The 8,578-nt window shown below is 44.3% G+C and overlaps 1 pseudogene; it reads left to right on the forward strand.

The window, feature by feature from the left end:
- The first annotated feature begins 846 nt into the window (after positions 1-846).
- Positions 847-4,699, forward strand: LOC136451752 (beta-1,2-xylosyltransferase XYXT1-like; annotated as a pseudogene).
- Positions 4,700-8,578: the final 3,879 nt, after the last annotated feature.

Here is an 8,578-nt window from a genome sequence, read left to right on the forward strand (position 1 = left end):
ACTGCTGGCTGGTTTGGTGTGAGAGAAAAACACTGTTCCCGGCTGGAAATTTACGATCGTTTACGAGCAAGCGAACAGGCTGCATGTGTCTAATGTATAAAAAAGATCAATCTTTTTAAAGCCCACAATACCTTGCCACTGACAACACACATGCATGTTACTAAATTCTTATAAGGCCAGTTTCAGTGGAGAGTTTCATTTCGTTATTTCCAAGACTACCATGTCATATAAAATGAAATAAAACTTAGATGAAACACCCACTCTCTATGAAAAGTTTCATTCCATAGGTTTTATAGACATTTAATCATATGACTCATAGAGAGTTAGTAACTGTGTCAAGAGAGTTTCATCCACATGAAACTCAATTCTTCTCTCTCTTCAGTTAAAACGTTGCAATGACATCAAAAGTGCATATGTGGCAGACTATTAAATACAAATGAAACTCTAGTGAAACTCCCACTGAGACTGGCCTAGAGCATCAATTTCTACTTTCTAGGAAAGAAAAGAATCGCAATGAATGACACCGTTCCGTTCGGTTAACGTGTGTGTTTTTTTATTGTTTTCAGAGTATAATATTTTCACAATTAGAAGCAAGTAAGAACGATCAGCTCGTACTAGCTTAGTAGTAGTATAGTCAACCATTTGGACACTTAATCTCACCCCATGAGATTAGCCTCGAGCGCGGCATTGGCTAATGCAAAATACTACTCCACGAGTAAGTACTCATAACAAGGTATGGTACGTGCAACAAGCGCCAGCAGCTTCTTCAAAAGCAAGAAAGCCAGCAACTAGTCAGCTACAAAGAACAGAGAGCGGCGGCGGCGGCGGCGGCAGCAGGAAGTTCCGATGCGCGGCAGAGAGGTGAAGCCGGGGAAGAGCCAAAAGAGCTCGGCGCAGAGGCACATTAACGCCGGCTTCGTCGGCGGCGGTCTCCTCATGCTCCTCACCTATCTTGTCGCTCAGCATTTCGCGGTTGGCGCTCCCCATGGTAATGATGAATCTTTCGTTTCACCTCACCATGGTTCTATTTTATTCTTTGCAGAAGCTATTTATCTCCCAAGTTGATGAACTCACCCACAATTATTAAGTTAGATTTTTTCAGTCTTCGATCGATGAGTACTAATCCAGCAATCTCTCTCACGTGTTAGCATATATACGACGATCTTTACCACAAACCTATGCATGGTCCGTTAGGAATACTTGTCACTGTTGTGTCTTGATATTGGCCTGATCGAGCTATGGTAACAGTTGTATGATCGTAGAGGGCATTTTCCCCAAAAGCTAGCTTATGAGACGAGGGGCTTTCTGAGATTTTGAAGTTTTGAGATGGCCTGATGAGGGTATGTCTTGTTTTTTGCTTATCAGTTGTCATTACGGAAGCACAAGTTATCATGGATAAGGTAAAAGCGCCCGATGAAACAGGTAAACGCTCCTGCAGTTGTTATCATATTTGCTTGCTCATTTCTTTCTGATGGAGCATCCAATGCAAAGCTCATCGTGACAAGGGAAAAACAAAACGAGCATGGTATAGTTTCGAAGTCAACACATCGGGAACAGTGGATACTGTGTCTCCGCTGTAACAATACTGAATCATCTGACCTTTGATCGTGGCTAATAAACCTATGGCCCATTTATTAGTACTTGTCAGTTGTCATTGGCTCACTGCTGTATCTAGATATATTGGCCGAAGCTATGGGAACAGTTGTCATTAGTAAGTCGTTCTAGCTTTTTTAGATAATAACTTTTATTGTCTAAAAAAACCAAGAATGACTTATAATTTAGAGTAGAGAGGTACTTACGAGATGAGAGGATTTCTGACATCTTTTAAGTTCTGAGACATATGACCCTTATGAGGATATATCTTTCTTGTTGCTTAATTTGCAGTTGTCGTTACAGAAGCACAACAAATCATGGATGATGTCAAAGCTCCCAGTGAAACAGGTGAGCACTCCTGTCGTTGTGATCATATTTGCTTTTCTTACTAGTCCATCAAACTATTTTTTAGCATTGACATGAGTGATAATTTAGATGGAGATTTAAGGGGTTGCTTATATTATCCATCATAATGGCAGGAGTGGATAACTTTTATATAATTTTTTTAGAAAAATACTTTTATATAAATTTAGGAGCTCCATTAGATTACTTCTCATGATATCATCATTTACAGATGTAAATTAACTTACATATACAGATATACCAATTAGGGGTTACTTTATGTTGTTTTTTTTATAATAATGATAGAGGAGTGTAACTTTTAGAAAACCTAATATGACCTGTTTGGTAGCGTTTCACACTACTCAAAGATCTCCTAGCTCTCCTCACTTCTAACCGCTCCAGCTTCTTGAATAAAGCATTTGGTGGCGCTTCAAACGATGCAAACACTCATGGCATGGTTGGGTGAGTGCTTTGTGGATGAGTAGATCAACCACCCACAAATCAAGTTCATCTCCCCTCAAATCGAGCTTGGTCGCTTGCGAATCAAGCTCCAATTCCCTCAAATCGAGCTAGGCCGCCCGCGAATCAAACTCGTCCTCCTTGAATGATGATCGGCTACCCACGAATCCAAGTCTAGCCCTCACGTATCGAACTCCTCCTCGTGTCAAGACTAGCTACCTGCGTATCAAGGTCCTCCTGCTCCTTAACGAGCTCCTCCCTAGGCTATGGCGGCCCTTACACATAATGGACTTGCCCTCCTTTATGCAGCTATGCCTTCCTTCATCACGCGCATCATAGAGAAGGGCGGGCCTTGGCACATGGAGAGAGGCAAAGAGGAGTTATGGCTGCCTCCTGAGTCCTGACCCAGCATGGCGAGGAGGAGAGACAATGAAGGTGATGGTGTGGGAGGTGATCGAGGGGCAACGACAGAGAGGATGGAAGCTAGAACGAATCAAGGGAGCGGGGTTTCTCCACTCCCCACATGTAGTGTAAAATGATTGGATCGGATGGAGCGCATCTCGTGAAGGGTAGCGGGCAAAATTGTTGTTTGGTCGGCTCCTCGGCTTCTCGGATGGAGTGGAGGATAGGATGTGCTACCAGACAGACTCTGGATCCAATGACTATTGCTATTGATGTTAATTAGAGTATATTGGATTGGTGTTCATGTCTTTTATAATTTTAAGATTTATATGCATCTCGTAAGGATAAGATAAACTCTTGGTATTGGATCCTCCAATTAGTAATATAACAAAATTTCTCTCGGTTAGAGTATCGATCTAAACCTCATCGTAAAAAGGTGAAAGGAAAATGGTTATAGTATCTAAAGCCCATCGTAGAAAATGATTGGAGTGCAGGATCGAAGTCAACACATGGGAAACAGTGAATACTGTCTCCGATGTAATAACATATTTGATTCATCTGATCTTTGATCTAGCCCAATAAATAAAAAAACCAACTAATTTTTTATGTGATAATAAAGTATTTAGTTTGAGGCAATTTTGTTGGCCGGTCAGCATGAACGAAGAAGGTATGGGCAAGTCGTGTCGATGAATGAAGTTGAAAAACCATGGCGTGAAATCTTTTACTTTCCTTGGCGTACGTGCAACAGAGAATGGCAAGGTGGTGTGCAACATGGAGGGCCGCTCGGACACCTGCGAAGTCGACGGCGACGTCCGCACCAACGGCACGGCCCTGTCGGTGACCCTCGTGCCGGCGAGCCGGTCGGAGCGCCGCGAAGTGGATGATCCCGCCGTACTCGCGCAGGTTCGCCAGCCTCAGGAAGGTGACCGTGACGCAGCTGCAGGACCGGGCCGCCGCGGCGCCGTGCACGGTGACGCACGACATGCCGGCCGTCCTGTTCGCGATCGGCGGGTACGCGGGCAACTACTGGCACGACTACGCCGACATCCTGGTGCCGCTGTTCGTGGCCTCGCGGCGGTACAACGGCGACGTCAAGTTCCTGATCAGTAACGTCCAGTTCCAGCCCCGGTGGCTGGTGAAGTACAGCGCGTTCCTGCGGGGGCTGTCCAGGCACGACGCGGTGGACATGGACGGCGACGCGCAGGTGCGGTGCTTCCCGCACGTCACGGTGGGGCTCCGCCTGGACAAGGAGTTCAGCATCGTCCCCGAGCTGGTGCCGGGAGACCGCCGCCTCACCATGGCGGACTTCACCCGGTTCCTGCGAGAGACCTACGCGCTCCCGCGCGGCGCGGTGGCGTCCCGGGAGCAGCCGCCGCCGCACAAGAAGCCGCGGCTGCTGCTGATCCACCGGGGCCATTACCGCCGGATCACGAACGAGCCAGAGGTGGCGCGGGCGGCGGAGGCCGCGGGGCTCGAGGCGGTGGTGGCGGAGCTGCGCGGCGACGCGTCGGAGGAGGAGCAGGCGCGGGTGGTGAACTCGTTCGACGTGGTTCTGGGCGTGCACGGCGCCGGGCTGACGAACGCGGTGTTCCTGCCGCCCGGCGGGGTGCTCATCCAGGTGGTGCCGTACGGGAAGATGGAGCACATCGCGAGGGCTGAGTTCAGCGAGCCCGTCACGGACATGGGGCTCAAGTACCTGGACTACAGCGTGTGCGCGGAGGAGAGCTCGCTGATGGAGACGCTGGGGCCGGACCACCCGGCGGTGAAGGACCCGGACTCCGTCCACCACAGCGGCTGGGACCAGGTCTTCGAGCTCTACCTCGCCAAGCAGAACGTCCGCATCAACGTCACCCGCTTCGCGCCGACGCTGGCGCAGGCGCTCGACCACCTACGACAGCAGTAGCGGCAGGGACGGATACGCCATTGCCAAAAAAAAAAAAAATTCATATAGTACGACAGGCATTTCAGTGGTACAATACAATCGGTCATTCGGTCAGTTGTTGAAGCAGTTCGCATTTGTCTTAGAGTGAGTGATGCGTTCTTTTCTAAATTTTCTGTACCAGGTAAATGCCCGTGTTACAATAGAAATATATAATACCACGATAACATACGTATGAGTGTATGTTATACTGTTATCTAAAATAGATATTGCAATCATAATATTCTAATCAATATTACATAAGTCTTCACGAAAGATAGATAGTTAAATATAACTCTAAATTTGAATGCAAAACTAAAACATCAACTTCAATTGTCGCATCACTTCATGCCTACGATACGCGAAAGATAAGCATGTACTTCTTTAGGAATCAAGTACTACAGAAAGATAAACATAACAAGTTTATGTTTCACAATACATGTTTTAGAATCTATTCTACAATTAAGAATCTAATATCTCAATAGTTCAACTAAGAGAACGTGCTTTGCACGAATACCAAGCTACAGTTGGTCACCAATCAATGATGATCCAGAAGATTTTCTAGTCCAAGATGCGGCGTCTGACTTCTTGTAGCTAAAGCATGCAGATGGCTAAAGCTATAGTTAGAAGTATCCTGCATATAAGTTGTTTGTTAATTTTTAAGTAAAAGTACCATTTGATATCTAAAAAAATATGTATCGATGTGTAATGCATTACTTCTTTTATGGAATTAGAACCTCTTTATATACGATATTCTTGGTGAATATATTCTTTGTCGCTTTTTTCTTAGGTTTAGGAGGGCTAGGGGCAGAGAATCGAACTTCCTTGTCTTCGAAACAAAGTATTCTAAAAGATTATCATACAAAGGAAATTTTATTTGCTTATGCAATAAATAATCATACCTCTTATTAGTCTTCTTGGCACTAAATAAAACCTAATATAACCGAATACCTTAGATTTATTCTAAAATTTAGAAGCTTTGATGGCCTTTCTATTTGATTCTATTCAATAAGTTTGATGAGCAGAAAAAATGGGGTACTCGCCTTCTATTCTTTGTCGAAGCAAAGCATAACCTAAGTTCTTTGACTAACCCCTCTTCGTTTGTGATCTGTGATAGCTGACCAGAGGCGTGGTTGTGGATAGGGAAGCACATAGATGGCATCAGGATTTGATTGGTGTTGTTTTTTTTCCTGTGATTTCTCCGATTTTCCTTGAAAGGTAAAAAATACCGTAGATCTTGGAGCGCTAGGGTGCACGTAATCGGGCAAAACAACGTCCTGCCGGTGGATGTTAACATTTTTCTTATTGTTGATTTTTTCCGTGATCTGTGCTTTCTCGATTTGCCGAAAAGATAAGAATATTGCGGCTGCATGTTGGAGCAGGGTGCACGTGCATGCATCCATGCATGGAAAGACCTGAAGGAACCTGTGAGGGAGGAGTGCGAGATAGAGCCGGGCAGAGCAGCCATGCAGGGGTTGGGGGAATTTCCTTTTCTGTGTCGGGTAATCATGGATCGCAAGAAGATTTTAGTCCTGCTGGGTAGATGTTGACAATCCGTATGTTTTAGTTGTAGACATAGAGATAGAGATAGATACTAGTTTTGACGGAGCATAAAATTGCATTTTTGGTCTATTGGTTTGATAGAGCGACAGCGGAAGTTAAAGGTTGTATTATCCGATTATTTTCCATCATGTTTCTGTCAATATTAGTTAATTACTTGGCCCTGTTTGGTAGGGCTCTTTTCTAGCTCCGGTTCTTGCTCCTTTAAAGGAGCCCTATTAAATTTTTTGTAGGAGAAACTGTTTTTTAACGAAAACAGATGAGACGGAGTTTTGAAAGAGCTATTCTATTAAAACAGCTCCGGACGAGGAGTTGGCTTCGCTTTCTCACCAGGAGCACCCATGCCCATGCCTCCACCGCTTGCTCGTCATAAGAGCTTTTGCTCACCGGGCGGGCATTTGCCAAACATAAAGATTCCTTTTATAAAGACCAAAAATAAGATTCCAACAAGCCTATGACGCGGGCCCAGTGATCATGAAAGCAGCAATAAGACCCAGGATAGGCCCAAACCCAACCGGTGGCCCATGTATGAGGCATTCGGAGCTGGGTCAATGGCCCTGCAATCTGGAGAAAAACGTGCCGAACTCTTTATCTCGACTAGTATAGTGCCACACGGCTTTATTTAAGAGATACACATAAAACCAACCAAACTCCGATAGCATTTTGTGATATAAATAGAGTACAACAAATTAAGAGAGATTCCAATTTATTGCATCATTTTTAATATATTATAGAAATAGAATAATGCCCATGTTACGCTACGGAAAACCTAAAAATAGTATTTTCCTATGCACATAATTATTTGTATCACTGGTGTATTCACGTCATTGCAAATAATTGTCATTTGTATAGTTATTTTCCTTGTCTCTATACCCCATGCTTGCAAAACTGCTGAAAACACTCATCACATCTACACTATTACACATCTCGGTGCGGTGGGTTCTGCTCTCGGTGCCATGAGTTTTGCTCGCGGGTGGAGGTGCCGCAGCAACAGAGACGCGTGGCTCTGAGGGGCCAGCGCCGCTCTGCAAGGCCACAATCATGATGGCCTCGGCGCTCCATCCCCGCGTCAGCTGCGACGCTCGCAGCCAGCAGCTGTGACGTGGGGCTCCACGGCGTGGCCATCCTCAGAAGCGAGCCACGGCGAGGCTCAGGCTAGCAAAAAAAAATTATACTTTGAACATGATATTCGCAGCACTCCGTTTGTAACCAATCATCAATATTACATGAGTTTTCACAAGGCATAAACAATTAGAATATAAAATTCAAGTTTTGATGTGATAAATATAAATATCGATGGTTCAACTGCATCTGCAGATCCCCATATTTTTCTAAACACTGCAGTTGCATCTTCAAATCTCCCAGCAATTCCCACGTTTTCCTAAACACTGCAGTTCCATCTTCAAATCTCCGAGTAGCACAATAGACGTCATTAACCATCACCCTGAAGCTTCTCAAATTCCCGACAAGGAATAAACTAATGGAATTGGACTCACCTGGATGCCACTGGGTGAGATATTCCTAAGGCCTTGTTTGGATATAGTTGGATCCTTATGAATCCACATGTGTTGGGATGGATAGGAGTGCCACTCCTATCCACCCCAACACATGTGGATTAAGTTGAATCCGATAACATCCAAACAAGGCCTAACTCAGTTTTTGAATAAACCAAAATTTACCTGCAGAGCAGTCAACACCGCAAACATGAGATATTTACCTTGCCTAACTCAGTTTTTGAACATCTGTTTATCTTGCCTTGCTGTTCTCATAATGTTAGGAGAAAACAAAACTTATAAAGGATCACTTAAAGAAGGTTATGTCAGAGTATGGAAAAGTCCAACATGGAAACATAACTGTGTATGGTACTGATACAACATGGAAACATAACTGTGTATGATACGGATAGTATCAAATATCAATATCAATTTTTATGCTTAAAGCATTCAACCCATATGTGAAAGAAATTTGAAACATAAAGTAGTTGAACAAATAAATACCTAGCAAACCATCATAGACATAGTCTGAACTCTAAACACTGAAGGTCTTCCAGTTTGGAAGAATATTACATCTCTTAAAATTATAGGAATGCAAGTTGTAATATTCTACGGAAAACATTTCCATCTTACGCAAAGTTAAAAGGAAAAAGTGAACATGTGAAATGCATGCTGCTTTGTAGAAACAACTATAGTATTTAGTGGAGTAAATTTCGGGCAGAGAACATGCCCCTGGTTTGCCTGGATCAACACCTTGCCATTATCCTCCAACAGACTAAACCTCTGCTTGTTATCCATTTGACCGACTGCA

Source organism: Miscanthus floridulus, chromosome 5 (assembly GCF_019320115.1).
Source record: "Miscanthus floridulus cultivar M001 chromosome 5, ASM1932011v1, whole genome shotgun sequence".
NCBI lineage: Eukaryota > Viridiplantae > Streptophyta > Magnoliopsida > Poales > Poaceae > Miscanthus > Miscanthus floridulus.